We start from the raw sequence: 13,720 nt of genomic DNA on the forward strand, positions 1-13,720 counted from the left end.
TCAGTTCCGCTCCCAGATGGTCACTGAGGGTCTTTCTTCCCACAAGGAATGCGACCCTGCCCCACCAGGCCTCGGTCAAGGCTCTCTTCGTGAAAACTTCCCTGATGGACTCTCCCAGTGTGACTTCCTTAGCCATCGAATCAGAGCTACAGCATCTAACTTACATCTCAAAGCAAAATAGTAATTAATCCCTGTTTAGCACTCACAACGTGCCGCTTACTGTTCCAAGTGCTTTTCAAATGTTAACTCATTCCATGTGCCTAAAACTACAAGACAGATGCCATCATTATCCTCTGTGTGCAGGCGAAGAAAGTGAAGGCCTGAATGTTTACCCGGTTTCTTCAGGTCCCACCACTTGTCAGAGCTGTGAGGCAAAGCCGTGCTTGTGGGCACAGGGTCCAGCCCCTTTCCATGGGCATGACTACTCTCCTGGGGAGGCATGGATACGAGAACACACCCTGCCAGTGGTTCCTGGCTGCATATCAGAGTGATCTGGGGAGTCTTTACAAATTAAAAGTTCCTGGGCTTCCCACTCAGAGTCTGCGATTCAGTGAATCAGGGAATGTCTGCAACATTCCTTCAGTGCTTTGAGGGCGAAGCCAAGTTTGGGGACCTTCTTTCCTGCAGCAGGATCCTAAAGGCACAGTAGGTGTAAAATGTGTGTGTGTGTGTGTGTGTGTGTGTGTGTGTGTGTGTGTTGCCTAGCAGAAAACTCAACATCAGAGTTCTCAGATGTATGTGAGTCTGTAGATCAGATGACAAGCCACAGACACAGGAGAGCTGTCACTGATCCTATCAGATATAGGAAATTTTGACAATGGTGGGCGACTAATTTTAGGGAAATTTATTGTCATTTAAAATCAACACTTCTGATGGGAAGGCAGATTCCTCCCAAAGCATGAGCTCCCAGCTTGGTCACTCAGTAACTACGGCGTCCACCAGGTCAGAGTGTGCCCGGCCATGCTCTTGGGTGACGCTGATGTCTACTCTCCAGAAGGACAAGGGCGAGCCAGCCGCGGAGCTGGGACAAAGGAGCCGGTCACTCTCGGTGGAGATGTGGCCTCAAATCGCCATTAAGTTAGTTGTCTCTCTGTGTTCCGAAGCCAGGTCCAAACACCTTTTTAAAAGCGTAGCACCTTGTTCATGGCACTGTGTCCACCGAGGGACGTTTTGTTTGGTTCAGAAGATGAACACTCTCTCAGCAGGACTGGCCTCCCCAGCGGGTGAGCAGCTGTCTCACTGCCCTTCCCGACTGCTTCCCTTCCACCAGCGCCCGAAGAAAGACATTTTAATATGAATTCCTGCTCCCTGCAAGCTTCCAAAGTTCACATCTTTCTCTCTTACATCAGAGCAAAACACAAAAAGCAAAAAATCCCAGGGCAGTAACTATCCAGGATTAATTTCCCCTTCCTTTTGGCCCTTCTCTCCTCCTCTAAGGGTTAAGTATGTGGAGGAAAGAATTGCTAGACTTTGTGTCTGTGCTTGGTGGGAACTATTAAATTACCGCTGGATGTTTTTGATTATACCACACATCAGTGCCTGAGCTCCGCGGTCCTGGGAGCCACATGTGCCTTGCCGGCCTGGCCCCCGGCGCCCGGCCCCACGCTCGCTCGCGGGGGCCTCTCCGTGGCACCGAAACAGTGCAAGGATGGGAGCTGGTCCTGGCAAAGCGAAAGGAAGCAGGCAATAAAACGGAGAGCTGAGCGGCTTAGTGGAGCCAGGACGCTGGGGTCTGCTTAATTGCTCTGAAATGAAAAAGATTCGGGGGTTTGCATGAAATCCCCTAGGTACACTTGCCAAGCCTCAAATATTAGATTGAATTACAGTTTCTAATCTCTCCCCTCTCCCGCAGCCATGTGTCTTATTTCTTCTGGAGGTTTGTCCACAGCTTCTGGCCGGGAGGAGAAAGGTTAACCTGAGGGGTGGCCAGGCTCCCCCAGGTCTCGGCAGGCACAAAGGTGCCCTCCGGGAGCCCTCGTCTCTGGGCATCCGCCGTCCATTGGTGCCAGTGCCCCAGAAACATCACCAACAAAGACGCCCCCCCTCCCCCCCCCCAAGCCCAGGAGTGGCCATGTCCTGAGGCTGGCCAGGATCAAAGTGTACCGGTCACTTCTCTGGGCAGGATCGGTGTCTTTTATCAGAGTCTCAAGGAATCTTGCAAAAATTAAGAAGCACTAATAGAGAAAACAGAAGTATGAGAACACAGGGATTCTCCCGGGAGAGGAGATGATTTTAAGGACTGATGGAAGGAGGGATGGGAAGAGTGGCCGAGGCCGCTGAAGCCTGAAGGGTGGTGGACAGCCGGTATCCAAATGACAGCGAGGGGAGGGGGCACCGCATTCTCCATCTGACCTCACCAGTGGGAAGTGTCTCACTGAGCAACTGAGGGCAGGAAGCCTGGCTGGGGTAGAGAGGATGTAGCACGCAAAGCAGCCCGATGAGTCATGCGAGATGAACACTGGCCTATAATAAGCGCGCAGAATCGTTAGAGGGGAGAAGCCGAGAGCACAGGGGGGCTAGGCGGGGCGGGCGGGAGACGGGGCTGGCTATGCGGGCAGGGCAAGCCATGCTGGTGGCGTGGCCCGCGGCTCCTCGGTTCACACTGGCTTCACACTGTCCAGGCAAAGCCCGGAGGGGAAGGCTAGTGTGACCTCTGAGACTGAGCTAGAGGCAGGGACCTGTTCTTGATTGGAACAGGTGCACTGGGGTCATTTCACAAGGTACGGGCTTCCAGGTTGGGGGGGGGGGAGTACAGCAGGTGCCTTCTGGGTGATAGAAACTCTCCGAATTAGGAACGCTGTGCGAATAACAGTGACGGGGGGTGAATCAAGGGAAATTCGGAGGCCACCAAGGCTAATATGTAAGGAAACCAGGGGAGGTCTCCCTGAGCGTGAGCTACTGTTGGCACCCTCATGGACGAAGACGTTCTTAGTTTTCTGGTTTACTGAGCACACGGCCTAGTGCGAACTGAATTGGGAGGTTCACTTCTTTTCTTTGTTCACAGCAATACGTTCATAATGTCTTCTGTGGCAGGATCTTCACTGCTGCTGACAGGTGGCACTTCTGTGACAAGCGTGGCGTTGCTCTCCTAATGGTCATCCTATTTCTTCCCGCCTCTCTGAGGTCCTACCTGGCATCCTGTGTTTGGCGCATGTTTGTAGTTGCGGGTTGTGGTTCTTCCTCATCAACTCTGTGTCGCCTTCTTGTGGTTTTGTCAGAGGGAGAAGGGCCTTGCCCTCGCGTTCTGTCTCTCAAAAATGCCACGTGACAGCATGGCATTCTAGAAGGAGTTGTCCCGACTTTCAGTGTGTGCTATCCCCCCAAAAGCCATGGGAGGTCTACCCCATGCTTCCCCGGCAGACAGAAAACTGGGATCCTGTGACACCGGTCTTCCTGGGATGACTCTTGTCTCCAAGGCACGGCATGGTCTTCAAGGTTAGGACACTTGCTGAACTTCAGGGTGAGGGAAAGCACTGTGGAGGCAGAGAGGCAGATGAGGCACAGAAGGACAATCCAAGTGGCTGTCCAGCTTCCCTGGCCCTCAGAGAGATGAACTATCCACATGCCCTTGTGCCCAGGCTTGTGTCATCACGCGAGGAAGGCCGATGCAGCCCGCGGGGGAACGTGGGCTGGCGAGGCACTCTTCAGAAGGACAGCACCTGTTGGCGGACCTCGTGGGCATGAGCCTTGCCTCACTCACGCTCACATGGCGGAAGGGGGGTCTCTGTGTCCTCTGTCTGCAGCTGGATGGAAGGAGGGAGCAGAGACCTAACACACACCCTTGCAGGTACGCCGTGGGCCCTCCAACACACATCCTTTGATTTAAGCCTCACAAAAACTTCCTAGGTGCAAATTATTATTCCCATTTTTTTATTTTTTAAGTATTTTGTATATATTTAATGTTTATTCACTTCTTGAGAGACAGAGACAGAGTGCAGGGGTGGGGGAGGGTCAGAGAGAGAGGGAGACACAGAATCTGAAGCAGCTCCAGGCTCTGAGCTGTCAGCACAGAGCCTGACGTGGGGCTTGAACCCAGGAACCAAGCTGAAATCAGACGCCCAACCGAATGAGCTACCCAGGCACCCCAGTATTTTTTTTTTTTATCATCCAGGTTGGGAAGAACATTTTTTTAATGATTATTTACTTTTGAGAGAGAGAGAGAGAGAGAGAGAGAGCGCATGTGCGCACGAGGTGGAGGAGGGGCAGAGAGAGAGGGGGACAGAGGATCTGAAGCAGGCTCTGCACTGACAGCAGACAGCCGACGTGGGGCTCGAACTCATGAACCAGGAGACATGACTTGAGCCACAGTCAGACGCTTAACTGTCTGAGCCACCCAGGCGCCCCATATCATTATTTTAAAGGACAAAAGTAAAGCCCAGAATCATATTAGTTAAGAGAAGCTGCTGTAACAAATAAACCCCCACATGTAAAAGGTTTTAAAAATGACAAAGGTCTATTTCTCAGGACATTCATTCATCTAAGTCCCAAATGGCTGTTCCTTCCCAAGGGGAAATCTCTTCCAAGCATACTTTAGAGATGGGGTTCCCTCCACCCTTGAGACTTAAGCATTTTCTAGTCTTTTCCAGTGCTTTGACCCTTATGGTGAGATCGATTTGAAATTTAGTGAGAATGGTATTTTAGAACTGGAATGAACCAAGCAATAAATAGTCCAAATGCTATACTTCATTAATTAAGAAACTGAGATTCAAAGAGATTGAGGGATTGGTCAAGGTCTCAAAGCGAGGTCATATAAAAAATCTGTTTGTGGGGCGCCTGGGTGGCTGGGTCGGTTAAGCGTCCAACTTTGGCTCAGGTCATGATCTCACAGTCCATGAGTTCGAGCCCCGCGTCGGGCTCTGTGCTGACAGCTCAGAGCCTGGAGCCTGTTTCAGATTCTGTGTCTCCCTGTCTCTCTGCCCCTCCCTTGTTCATGCTCTGTCTCTCTCTGTCCCAAAAATAAATAAACGTTAAAAAAAAATAAAAAAAAATATGTTTGTGCATTCAGTTTTACAGATGTGAGTGAAAATTGCTGAATGGGCCAAGATATAGATAAGGTTCTCCCTCCTCCCCCACAATAAATTAAAACACACACACACACACACACACACATACACACACAAAGAAACCACAAATTCAATTCAGCTTTATTTGTAGATATGAAGCATGGGAGTTCAAAGTTCTAGAAATCCTTGGTATGAATATTTGGGCAAGGAGAAACTAAGGCATGTGGCTGCACGCAATGTAGGAAATGCCTTTCAAGGGAGGTAACAGTAGGTGCTCTTCCCTGCCACTTCAATTTTCACCTGTTTTTCAAAATATTTATCTCTATTGACTAAGAGAAAGTGTTTCCAATAGGTGACAAGTAGGGTTTACTGATTGATCATCACAAGAGCAAATCTGACTGTGTCTTACCTTTGCTATTCCCTATGTTCCCATGAACTGCAGTGTGGGGCAGGATAGGAAAGAGAGAAAGCAAATGGTCCCCAGCTATTTATCAGCCCCTCCCCCACCTCACCCCCCTCTTCGCCCCGCCCCTGTCCCCACCCCCAGCCCAGGAAAGCAGGAGATGACCCAGCTTGTAAGACTAGCATACAAGGACTGGCTAGAGGAGAGGGGGGTAGTGGACAGAAAGGAACCCAGTGTTTTATTTTATTATTATTTTTTAATGTTTGTTTATTAAACAAATTTTTTTAATGTTTATTTATTTTTGAGAAAGAGAGAAAGAGAGAGAGCGAGGGAGGGGCAGAGAGAGAGGGAGACAGGCTCCCTCCCAAAGCAGGCTCCAGGCTCTGAGCTTCCAGCATGAGCCCGACGTGGGGCTTGAACCCACAGACTGAGAGATCATGACCTGAGCCGAAGTCGGATGCTTAACCGACTTATCCACCCAGGCACCCCATAATGTTTATTTATTTTTGAGAGAGAGAGAGAGACAGGGAAAACTAGCAAGGGAGGGGCAGAGAGAGAGGGAGACACAGAATCTGAGGCAGGCTCCAAACTCACCAGGTGAGATCACGACCTAGCCAAAGTTGGACGCTTAACGGATTGAGCCACCCACGTGCTCCAGGAACCCAGTGTTTTAAATAGAAAACAACAGGGGCACCTCGGTGGCTCAGTTGGTTAAGTGTCTGACTTCAGCTCGGGTCATGATCCTGTGGTCTGTGAGTTCGAGCCTCGCGTGGGGCTCTGTGCGGACAACTCAGAGCCTGGAGCCTGCTTTGGACTCTGTGTCTCCCTCTCTCTCTGCCCCTTCCCCACGCGCATTCTGTCTCTCCAAAATGAATAAACGTTAACAAATTTTAAACAGAAAGCAGCAGATAAAGATGAGTCAAAATAGCTCTGGCCCAAAAATGTATAGGGAGGGGATGAAGAAGTGATAGGGCAAATATCAGCCTTTGATTCTCCTCTATCTAGAGCCGCAGAATGAAATCACTTCTCTCCCTAGGAGATTAAAACCCAGTCTCGCTGTCTCCACCGCAGAATGTCTGCTTTTCTCATTAACTGGACTTCCATATGTGGAGGATGACATAAACTGTGAAGGGCAACAGGCTGACCAGCACAAAGGTCAGATTGTAATCTCCAAGCATCAGATCTATTTTTTGTCCACACTCTCAACATTCACTTCCTACCACCAAATAATAGGTAGAAGAGAGAATAACAACATAACACTGTAACAACAATAGGGTGTGATATGCAAGAAAGCCCTGGAGGAGTCTATGTGCCGTTACCAACGCATTTAGGACTGAAATCCCCACCGCTCATTCCTGTCTGGCTGTGACAGCCTGCAGGACGGCCCTGGTGAAACCTGTGACAGTGGGGCCAGGAGACATACCCGGCCTGGTCAGGAGACCATCACCAAAATGCAACGTATGCTTCCTTTACCTGTAGGCACAGACAGCCAGGTTTACGCGATGCCTTTTCTTGAGTGAGAGAAACAATTTGTAAGAGAAAGAGTCATTGGTTTTGAACGCTATATTTCGTCCCTCTTTGGTCGTTTGTGTTTGCCAAATCTACAGAAGTACAAAATTTGAAGAAAAAGAAAAGTGCCAAACAACTCGCGTTGAAATCTCTTGGAAGATAGACAGTCTTCCGGAAATTCCCCCGTGTTCTCCTTTAACTTTGACAAGTGGAGAGAAGTGGGTTTGTTGCCCCTGGAACCAGGGGTAACAGAGGTGGAGTTTAAGTCTGAAGTGTGAAGCATTTTGATTCTTTCAATTGTGTAGTTCAAAGTGGAAATAAGTTACATCGATTTCAAGTAAATTTGTTCCCTGAACTGTCTGGAGTCTTGGGTGATTTTGGTAGTAGAATTCTGATGCTAATACCAACAAAGGCGAAAACTCATACAAACCATAGCTCAGAGTGGAGAAATCTCAACTACGACGGAATTTTTAGACATCTCTTTTTAATTTTTTTTTTTCAATGTTTATTTATTTTTGGGACAGAGAGAGACAGAGCATGAACGGGGGAGGGGCAGAGAGAGAGGGAGACACAGAATCGGAAACAGGCTCCAGGCTCCGAGCCATCAGCCCGGAGCCTGACGCGGGGCTTGAACTCCGGACCGCGAGATCGTGACCTGGCTGAAGTCGGACGCTTAACCGACTGCGCCACCCAGGCGCCCCTAGACATCTCTTTTTAAAGGAGCACCGGCCTGAAAGATCTGGGAGATTTCGTTATAATGTTCAGACCAGTTTCCTGGTAAAGGTAACTGTGTGGCCGGCAATGAAGTCAGAATGAAAAACACACATAGAGTGCGAAGGATAAAAGACATATTTCTTTTCAGTTGCAGAAGTTTCGTGACCAACTGCCTTCTTTTACATTTTAAAATTTTGTTTTATTTTCCGATTTTATTTGGTTTGTAATACTATTTTCCTTGGGCTTGATACGGCAAATGTGCAATACTTTCGGCTGCTTTGGAGAATAAGATGGAAAACCCTGTTTCTAGACAGGAAGAAACAGAGCTCCGCATAAGGCTGAAATGCCATTTGACCCTCACGGTGAAAGCAGCCTGTACATTCCTGCCTGCAGGCTCCTGGAGGGAGGGCCTGCTTGGGTCTCCACAACCCTCCTCCCCTCCTCCTCCCCCTCCTCCTCTCCCTCCTTCCTCCCCAACTTCTCCCAAACTGTGTAAGCTTCAAAGCAGTCCCTAGCAGCTGAGTGACCAAGTCTTGGAAGCTCAACGTTGGGATAAAACTTGGATGTTCTGGAAAAGACTTTGGAGACAGACTGGGGCAGGCGGCAAAACCCAGCTGCATCTAGAAACAGCTCCATTTCAGGGAGGGTTCCTGCGATGATTTTGAGTTGGCAAAATATCTCTTTAAAAAAAAAAGCCAGATAATCTTCTGGCTGCTCTGCTGAGTTTCTGTGTGTGTGTTTGTTTGGTATGAAGCGATTTTTATAGTTCAGAAAACTTTCTTTAATAAAAAAAGTTATATATTTTCTTCAGTATTGCAGTCCGGGAGCTAAGGTGTTGAAAATGTTACCAGCCAAGAAACCCTATTTGTTGTAACTAACTTAGTCTGATGGCTTGCATTTTTCCTTCCATCTCCCTCCACATTTCTTTTGGTCTTATTAAAAGGATACCCATGCTGACCTCCTGGGTATATTTACGAAAAAAAAAAAAAGATCCTTTTGTCTTAAATTCCATTAGTTTCTGAGCCTCTGGAATTTCACAAGAGGTGTCAAATTTAGCTGACCCCAAACTTTTCACTTGAACAGAAATAGAAGCCTAGAGGGGAAAAGCCATGCTGTGTGCTAAGGATATATGACCCATAAAAAGAACTACAATAGAATATTTTAAATGATCTTGTTAAGAGCATTATGGCTCCTCAGCGTTCTGTTTCATTCACCTCTGTTGAGTGGGGTGTATAGAACTTTGCTCAGATTTGCTGTGGCTATCTCCTTTAACAACAACAACAACAACAACAGCAACAACAAATCATACCCGAAATGAAATTTCATTCACTAATTCAATGCTTTTACCAATGTTACTTTTTTTCTTTTCTTCACCTCTTTTGTTATCAGTTGCTATTCATTCACTGATCCAATTCTTTTTTTTTTTCTTTTTAATGTTTATTTTTGAGAGAGAGAGAGAGAGAGAGAGAGACAGAGTGTGAGCAGGGGAGGGACGGAGAGAGAGAGACAGAGAACCCGAAGCAGGCTCACAGCCTGACGTGGAGCTCGAACTCACGAGCCTTGAGATCATGACCTGAGCCGAAGTCGGTGGCTTAACTGACTGAGCCCCCCAGGCGGCTTAACTGACTGAGCCCCCCAGGCGCCCCTCGTAGATTCAGTTCTTAATGAGTGCTCGTCACGTTTCCACGGGGAATAGAAACATAAACAAGACACTGATCCTACCTGCAAGGAATTTCGTGTCAAGTTCGTAATTTTAAAATTGAAACACTACGTTTCTGATTTTTTGATTCCAATGAAATGATCAGATGTTATTTGCATGGCATGTCTTGAGTGCATCCTACAAATACACATTGGTATTCTACGGCAAACACAAGCTGGTTCTGAGGGACTTTTGCTCAGAGAACTCTCGCTGGTCTTCGGGGTTTGCTCAAAAGACCCTTTGCTATTTCTAGTACGGGACCTGGCACTTGCTGGTGATACCAGAGGTGTAGACGACACGCTTGTTCTTCCTCAGAGTCTGTGCAGTCACGTACAAGACTGCACATGAGCACAGGAAACCGTTCCTGCCGCAGGAACTCTCGGCACAGTGGGGGCAAATGCAGCAAACACCTACCATATGACAAGTTCCGCGACAGAGGTTCATACCAGGTGCCACGATGGCGGGGTGGGGGGGCGGTAGCCGCTAGGACTTGGGAGAAGGGGTGTAGGTAGTCTGTGAAAGCTCACCCAGGAGATGACGCAGGATGTGTGTTCTCCACCAAACCCAGTCTCAAGAAATAACTACTACGCTCCAACACACATGCCTTCTGTCTAAACGAATCCAGTGGTGCTAACGGCCATTCACTTGCAGATACTCTGAGATTCTAGGGGAACTGTCCTTGGAGTCCCGGACGGTGTAACAGCCTGCCCTCTGCGCTCAGAGGGGAAAACAATTCTTGAAGAATCTCTCTGGTGACTTCAGCACATGTCACCACATCTGCATCAAGACTGACCAAGTCCCATATAAAGTCCTGTAGCGTGCCAGGCACAGCCTGACAGGCACTGGGCGGTCTCAGTCTTGCCCTAGGAGTCTGCCCAAGGGCACAGAGCCGACGGGGGTGCAGCCCAGCTCTCGGGACCCTCTGTCCACTGTATGACATCAGTCTGAGTTATTAGAAATTGGCTTTTTTGAGACAAGGGCAGTCTTATGGTTATGCAGAATAATAAACTGCTTTACAGGCATCTGAACATTCCTGGCATCTGAAATTCGAGTCTCTAGGGATTTCTTCCTCCTGTGAATAGTTGTGAAAAGGGAACACTCCAGCAAGCCTTATCAGTTGTGTATGCAGAGAATATCAGAGGCTCTTATCAGAGTGGGATGTTACGGGGGAGGGGGGCTCTCAGGGTGGGTGTTGCCCAGCTGTCACTGGGCAGGTGAGGGAGGACAGAGCCGCAGGAGCAACGACAAGGAGCTGAGAACCATGTTACCCACCACATGCTTCTGCTCGGGACATGCTCGAACCGCTTCTCGGATTGGCCATCGAAATTTGCCGGAACTTTGGTTGTCAATGTGACAGTGGCAATGAGGGAGGGCTGCCTGCTTTCTTTCCTTGTGATCCAGGCCTTAGGTTGTGGACTTTTTGGATGATTCCAGCGGGGTTCTCCTTGTCACCCATAATGGGAACTCGGTACAAAGTGGAGAGAAGCCGGGGTGGGACAGCCTCGCCTTCCCTGCAGGATGGCCTGACCACCGTACCCTATAATACGACCCGTTCCCCTCAGCTCAGGGTGCCCTGTGAAGTGGGCACACTGGAGACGGCCTGGGAGTGTGGCCCGTTTCTGCTGCTGCGGGGAGACTCTGGGCAGATCAGGAGGGGCCGCGTAGGCGGCCCGTGCGCCCAGAGCCAATCGGCGCCGCGAGCTGGGACACAGTTAACGGGTAACTCTGTCCTCTTCCAGCCGAATTCAGATGTTCCATTAGGAGTCTTTAGAGTTGGGCCAAGCTAGTACAAATATCATTCTGTTTACCTGACCTAGTTAAATGGATTGTTTTTCTTCTTAAAACAAGGAACTGAATTTGTAGCTATTTTCACCCTATAATTGTTGCACATGCGAGCTGGAAGGGAAACTTCTGGTTCTTAATTGCTTCATTCTGCAGAGCTGCAGTGTGCCCACGGTGGCCAGAGCACAGGCTTTGGGTCCTGATTCTCAGGTCTTAACCGTGTGAGGTGGCCAAGGTTTTGGTGTCTGAGTTTCTTCCTTTCTAGAAAGGGAATGGCAGCGCTTACCCTCACATTGCTGCAAGGATTACGTGAGGAGGGCAGGGTGCTGTGATCTCTGCTCTCGGTATTGTCGTCATTAAAGGCCCCGTGTGTGCTCAGAAAGACAGGTGCAGGCCCAAAGCGGCCCTCAGCTCTGAGTCTCGTCATTCTATGCCGCGTGCCCCGTACCTGTATGTGGCGCTGCTCACAGCCACCCCCTCAGTGTTGCAATGAGAGCAAGCCAAGGGCGCGAGCGGCATTCCTTCCCATGTTCGTTCCGTGTCCTAGCTAGACACGCTCCTGGGACACAGAGGAAGGAAACAAGCTTTAAGAAAACACAAGACCTGACATGACTTTCAAGGAAGGCTCTACCCTGTCCCTGTGAAACCTGTGCGCTGCCCTTGATTTCTTGAAACCTTGGTTTCCTCAGGTCTAAAATGGGAATGGCAATCGAGCCGCCATCGTGGGGTGACTGGTAGGAGTGAACACTCGAGGAGGGTGCTTTGCACAGCGGCTGGCACGTAGCCAGACCCCCCACATGGAGTTACTGATATTTCTGGTAGCATCCTTATCATCATCATGAGGGGCGCTGGCAGGAAACTGAGGTCACTGTCCTCTTCCATCCGAGCGCTGGGAGAGAACCTCAGCACTCTGCTTCCACAAACTCCACAGAGTCACAACCTGTAATTAGACGGTCACTTGTGAGGAGCTTGCGTCCCTGCCCGTGTCCCTGCTCCACAGGGAGCTGGCTGGCTCTGTGAGGCAGGAATCCCATCTGTTTGCTTTTCCTTCTTGGGTCCTGGCTCCTGACCCAGGCACATGGTAGGTGCTCAATAAACATTTGCCGAACAGATGAATACAGAGGGAGAACACATTTTTGTTACCTCTCTGGACCATCTCCTTCTGGGACGGTTGAAAGAACACAAGCTCCAGATGTAGCCTGGGTTCCACTCCTATGCATCTGGCGGACAGTCCTTGGTGGTGCTGCTGACCCTCGTGCCTGGGGCCCTCGGGCGTGCGGTATGGAACTGGTGACCACGCCCGTCCGCCAGAGTCCTTCTGAACGTCCGGGGAAGCAGGGGAGCGTCACCTCGGCAATGTCCCTTTCTTACGAAGACATCTCCTGGGAACAGAAATGGCACGTTGTATGTAGTTCTCTTAATCACTGCATCGGACTTTTAATACCTTTTCCAAAGAGAGGAATTCTCCCGTTTTTCATTAGTTTTGTCTGTATAAACAGATGTGCTGGACATAAATGCACTAAAGTTAAATCCAGTTTCTGAAAACTCATAAAAACTAAATTATGCCAGATTACCAATTTGAGCTTGTATTTCAGCCTTTAGGAGCTGACTACTTGGATTTGCTAAAAACGGGATAGTGTTCTCACTGAGGCATCTTAGGGCGGCTCTCGAGTTTGTGTCTCTTGCTTTTTTATGTTTTTCTTTGTAATCTATCTGCTAGACTAATCCTGATTCTAGCAAATATCAAAGCAATACCTCGCTTTGATCCTTAGAGATACACCTCGATGAGAGCAGCTTACCCAAGAATAGGTATCAGTTGGTCTTTGAGAATCTCCTCCAAAGACAGTTCTTTCCAGGAAGTACCCTCTCCTAATTCCAGGATCCCAGGAAGGATGCCATGACTTGGGCCTCCTCTCTCACTGCCTCCCACCTCACGGCAATGTAGATGGTGACCTGGCACCGGGCACCCAAGGCCATTATGGAGCATGAGGGCGAGGAGGCCCAGGCCCGAACTGGTCAGTCCACCCCGGCCACGCCCACTGAATTTCTGTCCCTGCAAATTGAAGGTGACGGCTTCTCGCACGCAGCTCACAGAGCAAGGCTGCAGAGGTGGCTCGTGAAAACAGTCTGTGGGAAAAAGATTCCTACGTTTCTGCTGGTGGAAACAAGGATTGTGGACCCACGAAGCGGGTTCCATGCTTTACTTGCTGGGACTCTCCCTGGGGAGCCGCCTCAGAAGGTCTCTGCTCCCCCTAAGCAGCTCGGACACGTGGAGGCCGGGCCAGGCCCCGGGCCTGTCCAGCTACCGCCCCGCCCCTCCCCTCCCCCTTTGCATTTGACGCGTTTTGCTGCCTCCGCGACCCTCACCGCCAGCGAGGTCCCACACCTTACTCAGGGGAGGGCTGTGCGCCTTCTGCTCACCCGCGCGGTGACCTCAGTGCGCCCGCACCCGGCCTGGACCTGGGCGCTACGCCGGCCTCGCCCGGTGGGGGGCGCATTCCGCACCTCTAACTTCCCCTTTGCCTTGGGTCCCAGGCCCGGGCGCGACCCCCCCCCCCCCCCCCCGCCCTCGCCCCCTCCCCCGCCCTGGGTCCCAAGTCCCGCGGCGCT

Source organism: Prionailurus viverrinus, chromosome F2 (assembly GCF_022837055.1).
Source record: "Prionailurus viverrinus isolate Anna chromosome F2, UM_Priviv_1.0, whole genome shotgun sequence".
NCBI lineage: Eukaryota > Metazoa > Chordata > Mammalia > Carnivora > Felidae > Prionailurus > Prionailurus viverrinus.